Raw genomic sequence first — 17,821 nt, forward strand, 5'->3', positions numbered from 1 at the left:
CAGCTGTACCAGGACACACCTGATCCCCATCTTTTTTTTTTGGGGGGGGGGGCGTATCACTTAACGCCACCTCGTTTATTAGTACATAGTCAAGATGAAATTTAAAGCTAATTATCTTTTCAACACTTCACATTTAAAGTCACATATCATTACTATACATTGAAATAAGAAGTTTGCTTCTGAACATCATCACAAAGTTTCAACTAAGATTATCTTTACTTTCATTTATCAGGTAATTTGCAACATTTAGCAGCGAGGGAGGTAAATAACGCTCCTACTGTATATCCTCTCACTGAGAATTAAGGTATGCTGTGTGTTCTGGCTGTTGTTGTCAGTTTGGAGCAAAGCCTTTACGAACACTTAGAGTCACTTCAGGTCTGGGATTTCACTGAGCTTCTTCACAGAGAACACCGTCCAGACAGCAGCAACATTTCTGCACAAATGTATCGGGGAAAGAAAATCAATATAGATATATCTTTTAGATGATAGTTACCAAAATACCTGCAAAAAGTCATAGAAAAACAAAATTCGTTGTAATGTGGTTTCCAAACTGGGGGTCATCAACCAGCCTTAAAAAAAAACAAGGGAGACAAAACCGACATGAGCCCTTGACGATACGTGGTGTTCAAACCACCAAAAGGTCAGCCAGAGCGAGAGAGAGATCAGAAAGAGAGAAAAAAGACACAGATTAAATGGTTTTAATAAACATCCTGTTAATGTGGAAATAAAAGCTTTTGCACTGTTCACAGCTTTAAAATAAATTAAAAAAATGACTTAAAACATGTTTAAGTGGAAAAGTTAAATGATATGTAATTATTTTATGAATAAAAACACACTCTGTTTTAGTGAGTTTATATATTATGATGAGATCAATACAAAACAATGAAGGAAAGACCCTATTCTTCTACATAGCATTGCTAAGCCTAGCACCAGTTTGTGGATAACCTCCACATATACATTTCAGAGACCCAACATCTATACATTTGCTGCACCATTTCTTATCAAAAGTATTCCACATTCATGAATAAAATGCAGCCTTTTATTGCACACATAAAGGACTAAGACAATATTTAAATCAGACGTGCGCTGTTGCGCTTCGGCTCCAGTCTCGAATGGCTGCCATACGTTTTGAAAAGCCACAAGATATCACAATGCTTGATGCATGTGAAGCCTTGATCTTTCTTTCTTTTTTTCGCACAAAGAGAAACAAAGCCTGAGGTTTTGCAAAATATGCTGTATATATCTTGCAGTTGCATCAACATTTTCAAGTTAAAACTCCAGTTAGAAAATTGAAACAATTATTTCTTAAAATATATTCTTCAGATGTACTTAATCACGGTGCTTTCCAGGAGCTTATGGTGGGTGGCACTAAACATATTTAGTGCCTTAATCTGTTGTTTTCGTCTTCGTTACACATTTGTTGCAGATTGGGTCTACGAAATAAATCATTTTTCATATAGTCATCAAACGCATCTTCTATTCTGTTTGTTATCCGCAGGCTGGACCCTTTGGCCGGACCTCCTCATCGTTCTACAGATGTACAAGACCTTCGCCATGGATTCCTTATTAAGGCCATTTTTGTTTTCCCCATCCGTGGATTTCATAATGCTCATTTTTAATTGTGAAGTCTCTTGCGTCATCCATGAAGTCCTGTTATGGATTCTTAAAAATGTGGTCAGCATCAGACGGGCTTTCCTGTTTTGGAATCACAACTATTTAACCTCATTCAGGGGCGCTGACTTTGATTCCAACCGACTGCTACAGTGACAGATAATAATATATTATATATATAATTGTTTCCAGCATACGGAGACTGTCGTTTGTTGCTATTCCTGTTGTATTTGAAGATGTTTTCTGGACCAGAGATCTGACAACCGTGGTGCTCGACAACTTTTCACTTGGGGGATTCTCTGCCATTGTCTCCTTCTGATGTCAGCCTTCTCGCTCTTATTACCTTTTTTTTCTTTTTCTCCCCAGTGTTTTTTAGTTGCGCTACGCCATCTGTCTGTCCTGTGCTTGTTAAATCAGTTCGCCCATTCACGCCGTCCTCTGCCTCGACTTCACCCCTGGCACTTTCCATTTAGTTCCAAAACCGCACAAAATGACATGCAAGTCTGAGTCAATCCAACCCGAGTTCTTGGATGTTTGTCAAACAATACTGGAACAACGGCATGATTTGTTGTGTGCACAAATCTCGACAGCCTCTACCCTCTTGGCATTGTTATAGGGGAGGCAGCAAAGGCGGAGACTGATATGGAGAAAATGTCCTATCAATCTACAGGATATTAGCTGCGAGACAGCAGTTCATGCTGCCAATGATGTAACCCTCTGTGCCAGTATGATCAAGTGCCACAATGAATTACTTCACATCAGCCTGCTTTTTATCAGATGATGGCACTCTGGTGCGGGTTGTGTGATTTCAAGCTTAAGATTTTTTTTTGTTGTTGCGGCAGTGTTAGCAGGGTGATTAAAAGTGTGCGTGAGGGGAAGAGGGAGTCAGAAAACAAAGCCGTGTGAGAGACTGTTATCGTACGGGGTTTATGATTTATGCAGAGGATATTGTTTAAAACCTGGAGACCCCAGCCAGTACTCCCCCAACACCAGTCACATCTTATTATATAAACAATGCTCCCATTCATGTGACACCCCTTTGAATCCAGTTGGTTGTGTTTGGCCTTTTTACACTGTGCTACTTATTAGCAAAGGGGTCCATTTTGCTCATATGTAAACACACGTCGTAAATGATTATGATGTTTATTAAAAATAAATTTGCAACAAACTGAAAAAATCGTACATATTTGTTGGTTGCCTCAGGATTAGTGACACTATTTGTTCAGACTTCAAACTACCCCAAACAATAATTTATTGTGGAAATATTGACAACGATTTCCGGCATAATTTTAAGCAGCCTATATTCTACCAAAAGAAAATTGAAATCACCATATTCTTTCTTCATTATAGAAGTAATCGTTTTACTTTTTGTTGCCCATTTCAACATCCCCTCCATGCTTGTATTTGTGAAATAACAGCACTTTTGCTCAGCTGAGTTGGCAATAGATAAGAGGCATGTGAGGGTGGTGGCCACCTTGGCACACCTGTGCAACCCCCCACTTGATGGACTAGTTGGTAACATTGCCAGAGTGAATACCTATTGACATCATCATGCTCAGGAGGAGATTAGAAAGCTGTTTTAAAGGTAAAATGAGAGATTATTGTGCATTTGCATCAGAAAAACAACACATAACCTTTGATTTAGTTATTTTCAGAAGTAATGCTTAATATATAACTACAGAGGGAGGAGAGAGACGCAGGGAGGGCGGTGGGAGTGTTGGAGGGAGTTACTGTAATAATATGGTTGCTCACTACTCTCTGGCTGCCAAATTCCAGGAATAAGTATTTGCGTCAGTGACGCGAACACCAGAGTGCACATCCTCCTTTGTCCCCTTTTGCAATCTGCAATGCAATCCTCCCACAACATTTTACAATAATTCCAATCTATCCATTTGCTGGCTAGAAATGCTGTTTTGCTGTGCCTCATTAACCTTACATTTATCACTAATATCCCATTACAGGCTGATTAATGTGAAATAAAGCTATGTGAACAGATGCTATACTAAATAAATTGACCTGCCATTTCTGATCTGTTTACTTTTAATGTAAGTGAAAGGAGAAGGTGACGAGGGAATATTTGCATCAGAGGCAAGATGCAAGTTGCTGCTGGTGTGTTGTTCAAAATCAATGTTGGAAAATTAAACTAGCAATTATTTTGTGTTATCTACTTCAATGACAAGACCTACATGCAGGTCAGAACGGTAATGAAAAGGTAAATGATTTATAATAAAGTGCTTTGACAACTGTAAAGTATAATGAAATGTTGCTACAACACTGCCATATCACAGTATAAGTACAAATCCAGATGTCCCTGAAACAAATCTTGTTTGTGAGAAGCAGGAGTATAAGTAAGGTGATTTTGACTAAATATATTATTCTACTACGAGTTATTTTTACCCACATATGGAAAAGTGTAGGTTCCTTGCCTATGTACAGTATGTAGGCGCTAAATAAAAAAACAAGACTCCTGAACTAATGATGATAACTACCATCACCGTCAATAATGCAGCATGATTTAATTTTTAAAATATTACAAATTTGATATGTAAAATGCAGTGACATGTTTATGCTTTGAAACAGATTAACTACACTGATACTTTCCCGTAATTTGTGAACAGGTGCATGGATAAAAAGCAAAGTTAGACATTCAAGCCTTTACGGACCGGAAAATAGAAAAACATATTTTTATATGGTCTGGAAAATAAATTAGTCAAGATAAGGTACTTCTCACAGAATCCAGTTCATGGCTAAATTTCACAGAGATTTAGGGTTTTATTAGTGATAACCTTCCATGAATCTACTCCGCACACTGATCCAATCAGAAACATTGGCTGCAGTTGATTGATGATTGAAAAATAATCAAAGCATACATCAAATCTTAAAATTTGTTTTCTGCTTGCTGCGGTTTCATCTGCACCAACACCATGTTTACTGACCTGGCAACATGTCATGTTGTTTCAAGTCCTCAGTCCTAAGAATACTCGCTCAACAGAAAAGGTCAGAAAAGCATGCTCATAGAGAGATGTCGACAGCTTTTAGCCCGTGGCTTTGGTTAAATCAAAGCCACATGCAGTTGCAGTCAAAAAACACTTCTGATTAACTCAAGCAACAGTGAGCACTGGCTCTGAGTAAGACCTGTAGGATTTGTAGCGTTGAGGGCATTGACTAAGAAAACGCAACATTTCCTCCAGAGGTATGAGGTGTGCAATACATATATATGTGTGTGTGTGTGTGTGTGTACACGATGTCCTTGTGGCAAGTCCATGCCCTGGGCTGTTTTTCACTGACATTGTCAGGAACATGTGGCATGAAGCAATACACCTGCGAGTCATGGTGTGAAGTCACTGGCGCCGCACACTTCGCAGTTCTTGGGCCCGTCCGCGGTTAACCATATTCCTAATCTTGCACGGAACAGCCTCAAAACAAACAGGAACCTCCAATAATTTCCTTGATGCTTACTTTTTTTTTCCAAATATCAATGCAATATCAACCCGACTAGACTTGTGTACTATTGTAACCATGGCAACAAACGCATCTGGCTCGGTTGTATGCTTTGCAGTGGAGCGCTGTGGCGTGTGTGAGCAGCGGATGAGAGACGGCCCAAACAGCTCCAAATTGCTGATGAGCTTATTTTTAGTCGAGGGGCTGCCCCGGTGTCGGGTTTACATGTGGGACTGGCAGAAAATGTAGAGCAGATTTCCCACTTAATACTTAGTACAGCGAGCCTTCCTGCTCCGTAATTAACCAATTAACAAGCAACATGCCCCACCAACACCGTCCCTGATTCAGTTTGCAATCAGGAATGCTCGTCTGCAAAGTTTTAATTGTGCCCGAGGCAATAACTTACTGTTTGTAATCACATTCTCTCTCTCCCCATATTGCACCATGGTGCGTTTGGGAGGAAGAAAACCTACTGGCGCAAGCTAATTCGGCAAGCCTCCATGCTGGAGGTGAGCGCAGTGCACATTACCAGCAGTGCTTAGGGTTTTTGCTGAACAACAGAATGAGAGTTAATATGCTTCCCGACTTATTAACACGCTGTGCATTTATAGCCTCCGATGAGAGACGAGAGGCAAGCAGGGGAGCTTTCATTCAACATGTCTCCCCCCCCGACGGAAGGACGTGTCCAGACCACAGCTCGTGGACACATGCAAAGGCCAAAAGCCCTAAGTCCATATTTAAAATATGCATGTTAGATCAATACTTGCTTTGGCGCACAGTGAAGAGGAGGCGGCAGATCAATTATTTTGCTGGGGAAGCAGCACGGGTTGCTGGCATGACGGAGGCAAACCGTTTGCCAGAGCCAATCATCGCTCAGGACGGAGACACGGTGCGCCGACTAGATGAATCATTAAGCCGTCATGTGTCTGTTTGACATCGTGACTGTCGGCTGGCAAATTATAGGTGACTTAATGTTCCTTTTTTCTTTGCTCTCTGGTCCACCGCCAGACTATAGGCTGAGCTAAAAGGCAGAAATACGCTCTGTCGGATAGTAGGTGCCACTAATTGTTCGGCTCAAAGCACTATATTTTCTTTAGGAGACCACCACGCACTTTTATAAATACATGGTTGATGCTATTGGCTATAGACATCAAGCAATTACAAGCATCATGCATTCTAATATGATAGACAGAGGAGAGCCTGGGATTAGCTTTGCACTACACACAAACACGCACACACACACACACACACACACACACACACACCCTAACTGCAAAACACAAACAATCTGGGGCAACTATTCCAAATGCAATTGTTGTGAACATGAAGCCAGCTAGTTTCAGGCATTGGGGTGAGTTTGGCCCACACATACCAATTAGGCCCGTTTCCAAAGCAATACTGCACAATGCTGCCCGGAGGACTGCAGCAGAACAAGACTTTGATTTCCCTCAATGTGATAGTAATTTCACATTCCTCTAAAAAGCAACATGGCTACTGAGGCTTGAGTCTCGAGATGAGCAACGAAGAGCAATTGCCAACAATATGCCGGTTTGGTCATTTGCATGCTATTTCTCGAACCAATGCGCAGATCTGCATCAACAAAGTTCGCCGTGGAGGTATTTGAAGACCGATCACGAACACAGCGGCCTCTGCTATACATCCGCGCCCCCGCTGAGGCCTCTTTTATTTGACCCGTCGGTGTCCCTGGGTACCTTCGTTAACCGCTTGCATTTGATCAGTTACCGCCGCTCGCTTACCCCCCCACACACGTCTACGGGTAATCCTTGCTCCTGGGATCAAAAATCAAGGCCATGACTGAGAATGCAGCCTGTGGTCTTCACGCGGACTAAACACCGTTGAGCCCGAGTCCCACTACAGCGCTTCAGACAGATTGAGGAATAGAGGGAGGAGGCATAATGAGAGCCAGGAGTATTCCTACACTCTATTTATAGGGAGTGCAGGATTGTTTTCCTGCGTTTTTACTTGTTTTGACGGGCGGTGAACTGCTAATGAGAGGAGCAATCTTTGCCTTGGCATGTTGTTGTATCACCTTCTGGTATGTTGGAAATTACTCGGGGGGGGGAGCCTGAGAGCTTTTTTTCATGACACATCTTTAAACTCAACGCGTCCTCCCCGTTCGATTTCACCCTCGCTTGCTTCCTGTCGTGAAGTAAAATCATATTTTTTTTTTGGTGTCGTTGGGGTTGCGGCAGCAGCAGCAGCAGCAAGACAGTCTATTCAGTCGAGTGATTCCGATTGCGGATTTCTCTGCGAGACGTGTGGGACAGCCTATTGTTGGAATAAATCTTATAGCCCTCTCATTTGAATCACCGGGAACGCTTGATGATTTGTCACAGGGGAGGAGGTAAACCAAAGTACCCCAAAGAGAGCAGGAGGTGTTACGGCGTGGAGGCGGCCATATTAGCCGAGATATTCTTCAGGATTATGTGGCCCTTCAACCCGGGCCAGGAATTTGTCAGCCGGAAGTGCGGATATGGCTCTATCAATAATCCATGGCATTGTGTATTTCCCAACTGATGCCATTATACGTCTGGGGAAGACAACACTCACCAACTCCATCATCTTATCTGAAGGGACCAGGATCTCATAAAGCGCTCTCAACATAGACATCTCATATAACGGGTAATAACTCCAGCCAGTTAATACAGGGGAATTATCAGGGAGAGACGCGACAAACCCAGCACAAATCCGGGCCTGCCAGCACAGTGTTATAGTTGTGGAGCAGAGAGGAAGAGAGAGGGAGAGCAAGGGAATGTGACAGAGGAGGGGGAGGGAACAGAAAAAAAGGAGGTGGGTAATGGAGAGTTTGTGTGGGATAAGAGGAGGAGGGAGAAATAGGAATAATAGGAAGAGAAATGAGTAGGGGTAAGGAGAAGTTAGAGGGGCAGTGAGTTAAAAACGAGCAACGTGAGGCCAGAAAGTAGTTATCTCTTTCTGAACTTTACTTTGTGGAAACATCAAAAAAGAGTTTTAAGTCTAAATTGGTGGAAGACGCTGTAATGAAGAGTTTAAACGATGTCCATGTTTAATCCATGTTGAAACCCAATGCCATTATTTCCATTACATTATCGCTTAGAGGTGACTGTACTTCTCTTCTTAATAATAAACAGTGAGTTTTGATGCAGACATTTAGATACATAAACTGACTCAAATCCATATTTTTCTTGCTGAAGCTGTGGTCGGGTCCTTTTCATGATGTAGTGACTTTGACCCTATCAAATTACTCTTATTTTAACTCACTATGAAAGTTGCCATATCGTCGTTTTAAACACGCCTCAGGGTTTTACTGTGTTGTTTTCTTGGGTTTTGCTATATTTGCACTGTACAGCACATTGGTCAGCTGTTGCATTTAAATGCTTCAGACATTCATGTGTTTAATAATTCAATAATTTGTTATCACTGTTTAATCTTTAGTGAGGAGTACATTTTGGACACACCATCACCCTAAAACATCATATGCACAAGACAATAACAATAATGTTTTGCATGTAGAAGCCCACAATGCACTGCTCAATTATTTAACTGCTTGGACACCCTCGTCCTCTGTGTTCTGTGTCACTGCCCATTAAATCTTAAACCATCTTGGCATCTGGCTGCAACCCTTTATCAGGCCTTTTAGTCTTAAATATGGGTGGGTGCCAGCCACCAGCGCCATTAGGGCCGGGATGGAGGAAATAATATATTAATGCCTCCCACCAAGCGAAGATATTCAGTGTTTGCATTTCAGGGGACAATAAAGAGGGCCATCTGTTCCTGTCATTGCCGCTTTATTGTTTCCCTCGGTGGGACACTCACGTTGGAGCAAAATGTTCTGTGCTCTAGAAGCCCGAACGTACGCAAACAGTCAAACTGCGTAGACAAGATCCACTGCACATAAACGCTTATCGCTTTCCGTCCTCACCGCTAAGTCTTGTACATCTTTAAGACACGGCTCAAAAGGGCTTTTGCATTTTGGATCTTTGGTAGAAGATGCTGAGGGGGCATGGTTTTGATTAAATTCTGTCCTTGTCCCTCATGTTGGCCGCTGTGGTTGCATGGAAAACATTGCCAAACGTTTTTTCTTTCATTCCGGTAACAGGATCATGAGAGGAGAAAGGGGTGGGACAAAGCACCCACTTTTAGTCTCCGGGCTTAAAAGAAAGAACAAAGTCTGTTTTTTGGCTCGGGGAATGAAAGGCTCCCAGCATATCTGTCGAGTTACATAGCAGAAAATGAGATCATATAGCTCTATAGTTAATGTCTATAGAGTGAATGTGTAGTTACAGCAAACAGTCGGCCAGCAGACACTCCAGGAAGTTACTGCTCCACGCCCAATAAAATACTCTGGCACATACCTCCACGTAGAAAAGTCAATTGTAGTTTGGACTGAGACATTTGTAGTTATAAATTACAAACTAACTGGACATGAAAGTGAATAAGAATATTTACCAATTCTTAACTCTTTGGGTGTTTGGCTGTATCTACTGAAAGAGCAAAGTGCATGTGATTTGTCAGTGAAAACAGATGCAGACTTACAGCACAACAGCATAGTCTATTATTTATGTGTAAAAAAGGAGAAATAAGTGGTAACACATAACTCATAAATATTTAAGAATATTCATGATTTATTTGTACTAGATATAGAAGCAAATTGATTAAATGTTCTAAGATACTTTAAGAGGATTTCATGACACTTTCATATATTGCAAATAATAATGTATAACTGCGCTGGATATTTAAAATCCCACAGACACAAGCAATGTGTTCTCACCAGTGATCTGCCCGAATGCAAGATTTGCAGGTGCTTTTCCATCACAGTCAGCAAGGTTAAACTCCAGAGAAATTAAACAAATTGGTCCTCCAATGCAGAATAAAACAAATGGGAGAACTTTAGTGCACATTTGAAACCCTCTTGGGTTCTAATTATGTAAAACTATAGACATCACAAGGCACTGAATTCTTTAATGAGCACTTGAGAGAACAAAGGGAATTTAAGTGCATGTTAATAAGAAAGGCGAGACAACAGGAGGAGGCAAAATGCCACAGTAAGAATCACTACAAATTAAACGGGGGCATTCGTTGTCTCACCACCAACGAGCAGCCTCCGACAGTTACAATCAGTACCGCCAAATATGTGAGAGGAATCTATTTCTCACCTTGGTTTGTGGCCGTGAGAATGAGCGGGCCGTTTATGGGCTAATAGGTCAATTTAGATGAATTCAGCGTCGGGGAATTATTGTTGTGCTGAGTTAGAGTGAAGATGTGTTAACCCACCCCCCCTCCTGATCATGGGGTTTCTGGTGGCTTGCACAGTGCCAAGTACAAATAACCGCTTGCATTGACTCAATAACTAACAACGGGATGTGTTAGCGAAGCTTGGTTCCACTGGCCAATTAGCATTGACAAAGACTCCCGTGTGTATAAAGCTACATTGGGATCCAAAATGGATCCCAATGTAGGGGTGATGGGGGGGTCGTCTAATCTCTACCGTTCCACTGAATAATGTTTTTTTTTAACCCATACCCATATGTCGGCCTTCTGGATCAATTATATGTCCATTAATATTGTTGGAATATTGTTTTGCATGAAAGAGAGATTTGAAGGAGATTTACCCTCTATTGGACTAGCAATGCACTTACTAATTAGGAAATATATGCACAGATGTTCAGATAAATTACCCTCAAAATTGTCATTCTAGCAACGTGGCCTCATTAAATGACAGTGTGCGAGATCAGTAAATGTCCTGTACGCTGCTAGCTGGCAGCTTTCTATATTTCTATTTGGGTTTAAGTCAATGAACAACTTGTGTTTCCAGATTCCTCAGTATATCCGTGGAACTTTTGTGTTCCTGAAGAAGATATCAATTTGTAAATTAAAACATTGGTACCATGACAATACACACTTGTTTTAAACGTGTACATCCTCGACCTAACACTCCTCACTAGATCTACAAACAACTACTGGCAAAGTCTTCTCCCAGCTGCAGGGCGGGGGGTGGGGGGTAGCTAGCCCCATGTAACGGAATTATTGTGCTTTGGCCTGAATATTTTTAAATTACCATACAACATTTATTAGAACACAACAGATGAACATATATAGGGCTCTGAAAACAATGCAGCATTTTTCAAATCAAAATCCCGTTTATACATTTAGCCTGCTGTTGCATGTGTTTGAGTAAGTAGGCCTCATGTATTGATTCGGGATTCATTAAATAACTGTATTAATAAATTAATTTAAGTATTATTTCAGTATTATCTGTTTTTAATGGGTTTCAAAAGGAAAAGAAAACTTGCTGCAGCAGGTTGATATTAGGTGGTGGTTAGCATGACAATTCTATTCTTTGTATTATAGCTAACATTTTTGTCCGTTGAGTGGTGCCTTATATTAAAATAAGAACCATTACTTACCGTTTACATGTCCGCTCAAGCAAAGTAGCGCATTCTCCAACTGACAAGTAACGTTCTTACTGTAAATGCACCGTTAGTTCATAATTGGCTCGAACCAGAGACTGCAGAAATCAAGAAAAATTAGTTATTTTCCCATTAACGTGAATATCCACAGCCATATGTTGTGGAAGCTCACAGTCACTCAAGGCGCACCTGCAGTGTGAGACCAATGAATGCACTTACATTCTCATTTCACACATATTTGCATATGTATGAACCTCTCCAGTGCTTTGGGTAACTGGAGCGAAGGCAGCCGTACAATATCAAAGTATTCCGAGGCATGAGCCAAACGTGTGCTCTCTGCTGCTGCAGATCGGTCAAAGTCAGAGTCTTTGTTTGGCCTCTATAGCGGCAGATCAGTACTTTACCTTTCACAAGCTTGAGCAAAACTATGGCACTGACAGAACAAGGTTACCACCTAAAGATGCTGAATCGTGCTAACTCAAAGCAACCCTCAAAAGACAAAATCAAAACAGTTTGTCTCGTTTCATGTGACAAATGGAGTATAAATGCCTGTCTGTTGTGTTTAGGTCTTGTGAATTATCAATATGTTTACTCCTCCGTAGCTGAATATGGAAAACTGTGGCACGGTTTACTCAGATCTTATTTTGTTTACTCTCACAAACCTCAAAGACACACTTTTCACTGTGAAGCTGCCTGGCCTTCACTCAATAATGAATTACACGACTTCAAAATGGTGTTAGCCCTTTTACCTCTCCCCCAACAGTCAAATTAAACCTAGACAGAGGAAAAAAAAGAGTATTTCATCCTATTATATTCAAATTTCACAGCAACATCTTTTGATTTCCATAGTCCAAAGCAAGGAAAGCCCCACGGCAGTGACGGACTGTCATCCCTCCCCACGGGGCAGCCGCTGCCCTCTTCAGCTCCCTAATGATGTGCCTGGCTTTTGAACGAAGAAAGCTGTTCCGTGGCTTTTCCGTGGTTAGACGGACAGACAGACAGACAGACAGACAGAGAGAAACAGAAGCATTGGCGGACAGAGGTGGGATGGTGTGTAGGTCTGGCTCCTGGCAGATGAAAGCTGTCCCTTTCAGAATATCTAGCAGAAGGGCTGCGGACTTAAAATCTTTATTCGACACACGCGGTGTTAAAAACCATGACTCGCTGTGGCAATGTGGCACACATGTACATTCCCCCCCCAACAAAGAAATGACTCAGCGCTGTTGCTCTCGTTGAACTGAAAACAAATATGACAAAAGGACAAAAAAAGACTCCCGAAGCAATCCACAATCTTTCAGTTCCAGCAGCCTGGTTTCCCTGTGTGCTCCCCACCAGTAATTGGAGACATGTTCAATGAAATACATATTGCATAAAATGACAGGCAGCTGTTGTTTTCCCAGTGTCACACTGTAAATACGAACATTCTCAATCTGGACTTGGCATAATCACTGTTTATCCATTATGTCCTCTTCCTCTCCTGCTGAATAGCCCTCAATCATTCAGTAATTGATGCTGTGGCATTTCACGCTCCAACCCCCTCCCCCCGTCTTGATTCCCCTCCTTTACTGAAATATCTTAAAGGCTTCTTATTCCACAATTCGAGGTTTAGTTTTATTTAACCCCTCCTGGAAGACAATTTGTTCTGTTTGGATGTAATTTGCTGGATTAAATACCCGAGGGAAAGTTTCTAGCTGAACACGAACCCCCCACTTAGCAGAGAAGTAAAGAACAGCATCACGAAGGACTCACTCACTCACTCACATCACTCCTCGTGATGCCCACGAGTGGCCACAAGGACTCATCCATTCTTTCTTTGAACTATTTGAGAAAAAAATGCTCACCTGGGACAGCCCATGACGGAGGAGGAGGTTAGAGTTCTAATTTTAAAGAACGTGTGGATCTAACAGGCACTTTTTGCCGCCCACACTGCCGAACATGGATCAACCGCTTCTTTCATTCCCCTCTTCCCGCCGCTAACGGAACTATTTTACTCCAGTAAAGAATCTAAGGAGTTCAACACAATAACAGGTGGATCTTTTGATGTGGGACATGATTTAAGGTTCACTAGTGGTGTGTTATCGACCCTTCATCCCCCCCTGTTCCTGAGCACACACAAGGGCTGGAAGCACCTTGAGATAACCTGGGTTTCCCATTTCATAGATGGATGAAAGCGTTGGAAAAGAATGCCAGGAATGTTCTACCGGAGTAGACCTTTGATTGTTTCTGCATGCCTGTGCACATTCCCTGTAAATCAATGGGTTTCAACCGCCGCGCGCTGCAAGACGTTTCGCCATTTCAGGCCATGGAAGCTCAGTCTGAAAGTCAGGATAGGTGGAACCACTTGCCTTAAGACCTCTTTGAAGTAAACCTAAAAAACGTGCATGTGCAGTGATGGGAAAGGGGGGGTGGTATCGCCTGGTGGACCTGTGGGAGATGGAAAATGGGGAGGTGGAGGGTGGAAGAGAAATTCAGGGAGGGGTTGGGTCGGGAGACCCAGACGCAGAAAGTCTTTTGGGATGTGAATGCACTTGGGGAATAGAAAATGCACCTTTGCATTTAAAAACACTCCAAAACTTTGCAAAATAAAAAGAGGCGGGAGCAGGAAGACGGGACATAAAAGAATATTCACAACGCGAAGGGGAAGAGAAAAAAGAAGCAGGCCGTTTTCTCCTTCTTCTTCCTCGCCTCTCTGCCAGGGAAGAGTCTCTCCCCGTTGATCACGATTTGCCGACTGAAGACGCATAAGGCAGTTGTTGACAGAGGCAGAGGAGTTTGTGATGGTAGTCACAGTTATTCCATGGAGATAGACGAGGGAGGGGCGCTGAGTGGGGGAGACGGCTCCTCTCGCTCTTGTTTTCTTGCTGACTCTCTTAACTGTGTTTACTCTTTCAACGCTCGATATCCAAAAGATATGCACGGCTGGTAAAACTTTCCCGTCAGCTGAAATTCAACAACAGAACAGTATTTAGTTAGACAATGCCTTAATATGAAGCCCAGAAAACATGTAATTAGTCACTGAATAAACGGTTCACTGCTACAATGAGTAACTGCTTTAGCATTGTCACCTGTACCACTATGACACACACTATGAGATCAGCATTTCCTCCTGTTTCCTCCTCCCTTATTTTTTATTGTAGGGTCAGCCCATCAAAATGAGGCAAGATTGAAATTGTCCTGCTCTTTCAAGAGCTAACTTGTCAGGTCTCTTCATTTCAGAGAGAAATAGAACAGAATAAAATGGCACATCAATTATCCAGCTCCTATATGAAGATCTACAACACCATTAGCCTGTCTAATGGCGTTGTGAGATGAACAAGATGGAACAGCTTGTGAAAAGAAAAATCAAGATTTTAAAGACTAACAGATGGTGGAAAAAGCCACTTTTAACAAATGACACGGAGACTTACATTTCCATCCCAATAATCGGAGTCCTATTTAAGGTGAACGCTAAGAGATCTTATTGTACAATGGCTTATGCTCCCTCGGGGGGGGAAGGCGGGCGCGGCGAGGCTCTGGTGACAATGCAGGAGTGGCTGCGATCACGCCCGTGCTTCATCTGAAGCGTCTGAGCCGTGATCGCAGGGAAACTTCAAGTAAAAAAACGTAGGAGCAGAGAGGGTGGATGAGAGATAAGGGGGAAAAAAACAACCGATTTCCATCAAAACAGATTGTCAAACCAGATGGGGACTATTCAACAACTGGGGCGGAGAGGACGGGGAGGGACTGTGATTGGCCAAATCACAACACAAACCAGACATGAGCATCAGAACAAAATTGTTCTCCTAAGTGCTGCTGTCATGTGATTCTGAATGGTTGGTTTGAAATGATTTTGAATTAAGTTTTTTTTTTTTTAAACTGAATATTAAAGTATGCAGAATGATGCAATTTGGTATTGAGCACTACTTTACTTGACCTTGTAGAGAGTCGCTTTGTGTGGAAGATTCCGCTCTTGAGTTGCAATCTTAGGGTCAGTCGTCATGGCTGCGTTTCATTTCCTGGACAGAGAAAGTGACTCTGTCCTTTCCTTGTGATGTCAGTGCCTTGCCAACGGTGAACTTGGGGGATATTTCCATTAAATCCTCCTCCGTCTGAGCCCACCAGTGCCCCTGCAATGTTTCTGCATGCTCCGACCATTATCATGGGGCCTCTGGCAACACCTGAGCGAAGCTCATCGGCATGCAAGCATTGATCCTCCACCAGGTTCTCCCCAAAGTGGATTGGCTGTAACGCATCCTTTAAATACGATATCTGAGCCAAAGCACGCTCAAGCCTCCAAAGAGAGGCTCTTACTGTCAGCCGTGGAGCACACGGAGTAAACACACAAGCTCATTTGCGGGCCAAGGGAGGAACTCTGAAGATGTTACGCGATAATGCTGTTCAAACAACAATTAATTCATTTAGAATATGTCGCATAATGAATAGAGATACTCTGACGGAGGGTCACCGCTCAGGTTTGAACCCTAGAAATGTATAAATTAAAGGAATATTTTTGACACTTGTGAAAGCCACTTATTCAGAGTTAGATGAGAAGGTTGACACTGCTCATATCTCTACGCTAAGTAGGGGTCTGAAATAGGTTTCCAGGTAGCTTAGCATCACAATTGAAATGGGAAGGAGGAGTTGTTACTCTGGCCTTGTCAAGAAGGCAAAACAGTTCAGCAATTCAGCTCTAATGCTCAGAAAAATGTTATATCTATATCTATCCTTAATATACTACCTGGTATTTCTGTCGGTTGCCTAGCAACCCGCCTCCAGTCACGAACTACTCTGGCACATGACCCCCTGTATTGTCTTTACGCACTGCTAAGCTAGTCAGCTGTAATTGCGTCCCAGTACTGTTTGGTGTGCACGCGTTGTCCCACTCGTGAAGATGTTGTCTTCATTCGCTTGTTTGATATTGACATGCTTTGTCTGGGCAACCGTAAAATGAATGACCCTCTTCCCACCTCATATTCCCTCTTGGAGCTTCTCGTGTCCGCTGGAGCAAAATGAGGGTGATCACTGAGATGAATTCCCAACTTCGCTGTGGTGGACGTCCAGGGAGGCCAACCAGAACACGCTCCAAAACAAGTTCTTGCTCTTTTGCCCTTAAACGTGTCCGTAGGATTCCCCAAGGTCCTTCGTGATGCCCGAGGCCGTTCAGATGAATAGGTGTTCAATTCAATACCAAACTCTCCAGCCGTATGTTTATGATGAGGTGAGCTTGACGTGCTAAAGCTTTTATTTCCGTTACCGCGGAGACATTGATCTGACCTCCAGTAACCTGCAATTTGTCCATATTGGCATTATCAAAAGGTGTACAAGCAGAGAATGACATAAATTCTGCCCAATAAAAAGGTTTGACACTGACCCTCTTGAAATGTATTTTTCCCTATAAAACATTTAATTGAGAATTACACAGGTTCCTTGAATCTTTCCTATTCTACTCTGCCTCTTGCAATACCTCTGAGTGTACCGCGAAGCCGGAGTTAAAAATATGTCAATAAAAGGGTCCCTACATGACAAATGCACACTTATATTCCAATGAGCTCGAGGAAACGACAGTTATCGGCCAGTTGCTACGTCTGTAAAGTCATGTTGTAAATGTTACGTAACCTGTCCTATTGTCTAATTTTCCATATGCATCCTTGTCCACGTGTGCTGTCTGTTCAGAACATGAAATAATTGGATGATTGATGAAGCATTCAGCTGACATCATGAGAATGACAACTTTACAGTCCGGACTTTACCTTCAACACTGTATCTACACAAGTGATGTTGCTATTAGTTCTAATGAAGAGAATATCATCCTACCTCCTTTTGAGAGAACAGTTTTGTGGATGTAGCATAATAACAACATTTTTTACTTATCTTACTTATTTTCAGCCCAACTATGTTCTTTATCCTAATCTCCTATGGTTCTATTGCACAAAGCAATTGAACCTAAAAAACCTTTAGGATTTCACGTAGAATCTTCTCACCGGCCATCTTGTTTACTCATGTCGGTCATATGAAGTCATCAGTGTTATAATTGGGACTTTTTTAATATCAATATTAAAAGTTGCTCACAGTCTCTTTAACGGTGATTGCAAAGTGCACAGCACTGAAGCACTGCTTACATAACGAATAGAAAATGCACAAAAACCCATGATTTAATAAATGTGAATGTTTCCCAAATCCAACATAGGTATGGATTCTGAACGGTGTCGAAGAAGACAGAAAGGTGATTTCCTTTTTTAGCTTTTGCGCTCTTAGAGTTCCCCGTTTTCTTTATTATATTGTGGAAGAATAAACAGAGGACTTCCCTACAAGTAAAAGTCCAATACTGCATGTAACTATTTATTTTATAGGACTAACCACGTACCTTGTGTTGTAATGTA

The sequence above is a fragment of the Gasterosteus aculeatus genome, chromosome 21 (assembly GCF_964276395.1).
Source record: "Gasterosteus aculeatus chromosome 21, fGasAcu3.hap1.1, whole genome shotgun sequence".
NCBI classification, from domain to species: domain Eukaryota; kingdom Metazoa; phylum Chordata; class Actinopteri; order Perciformes; family Gasterosteidae; genus Gasterosteus; species Gasterosteus aculeatus.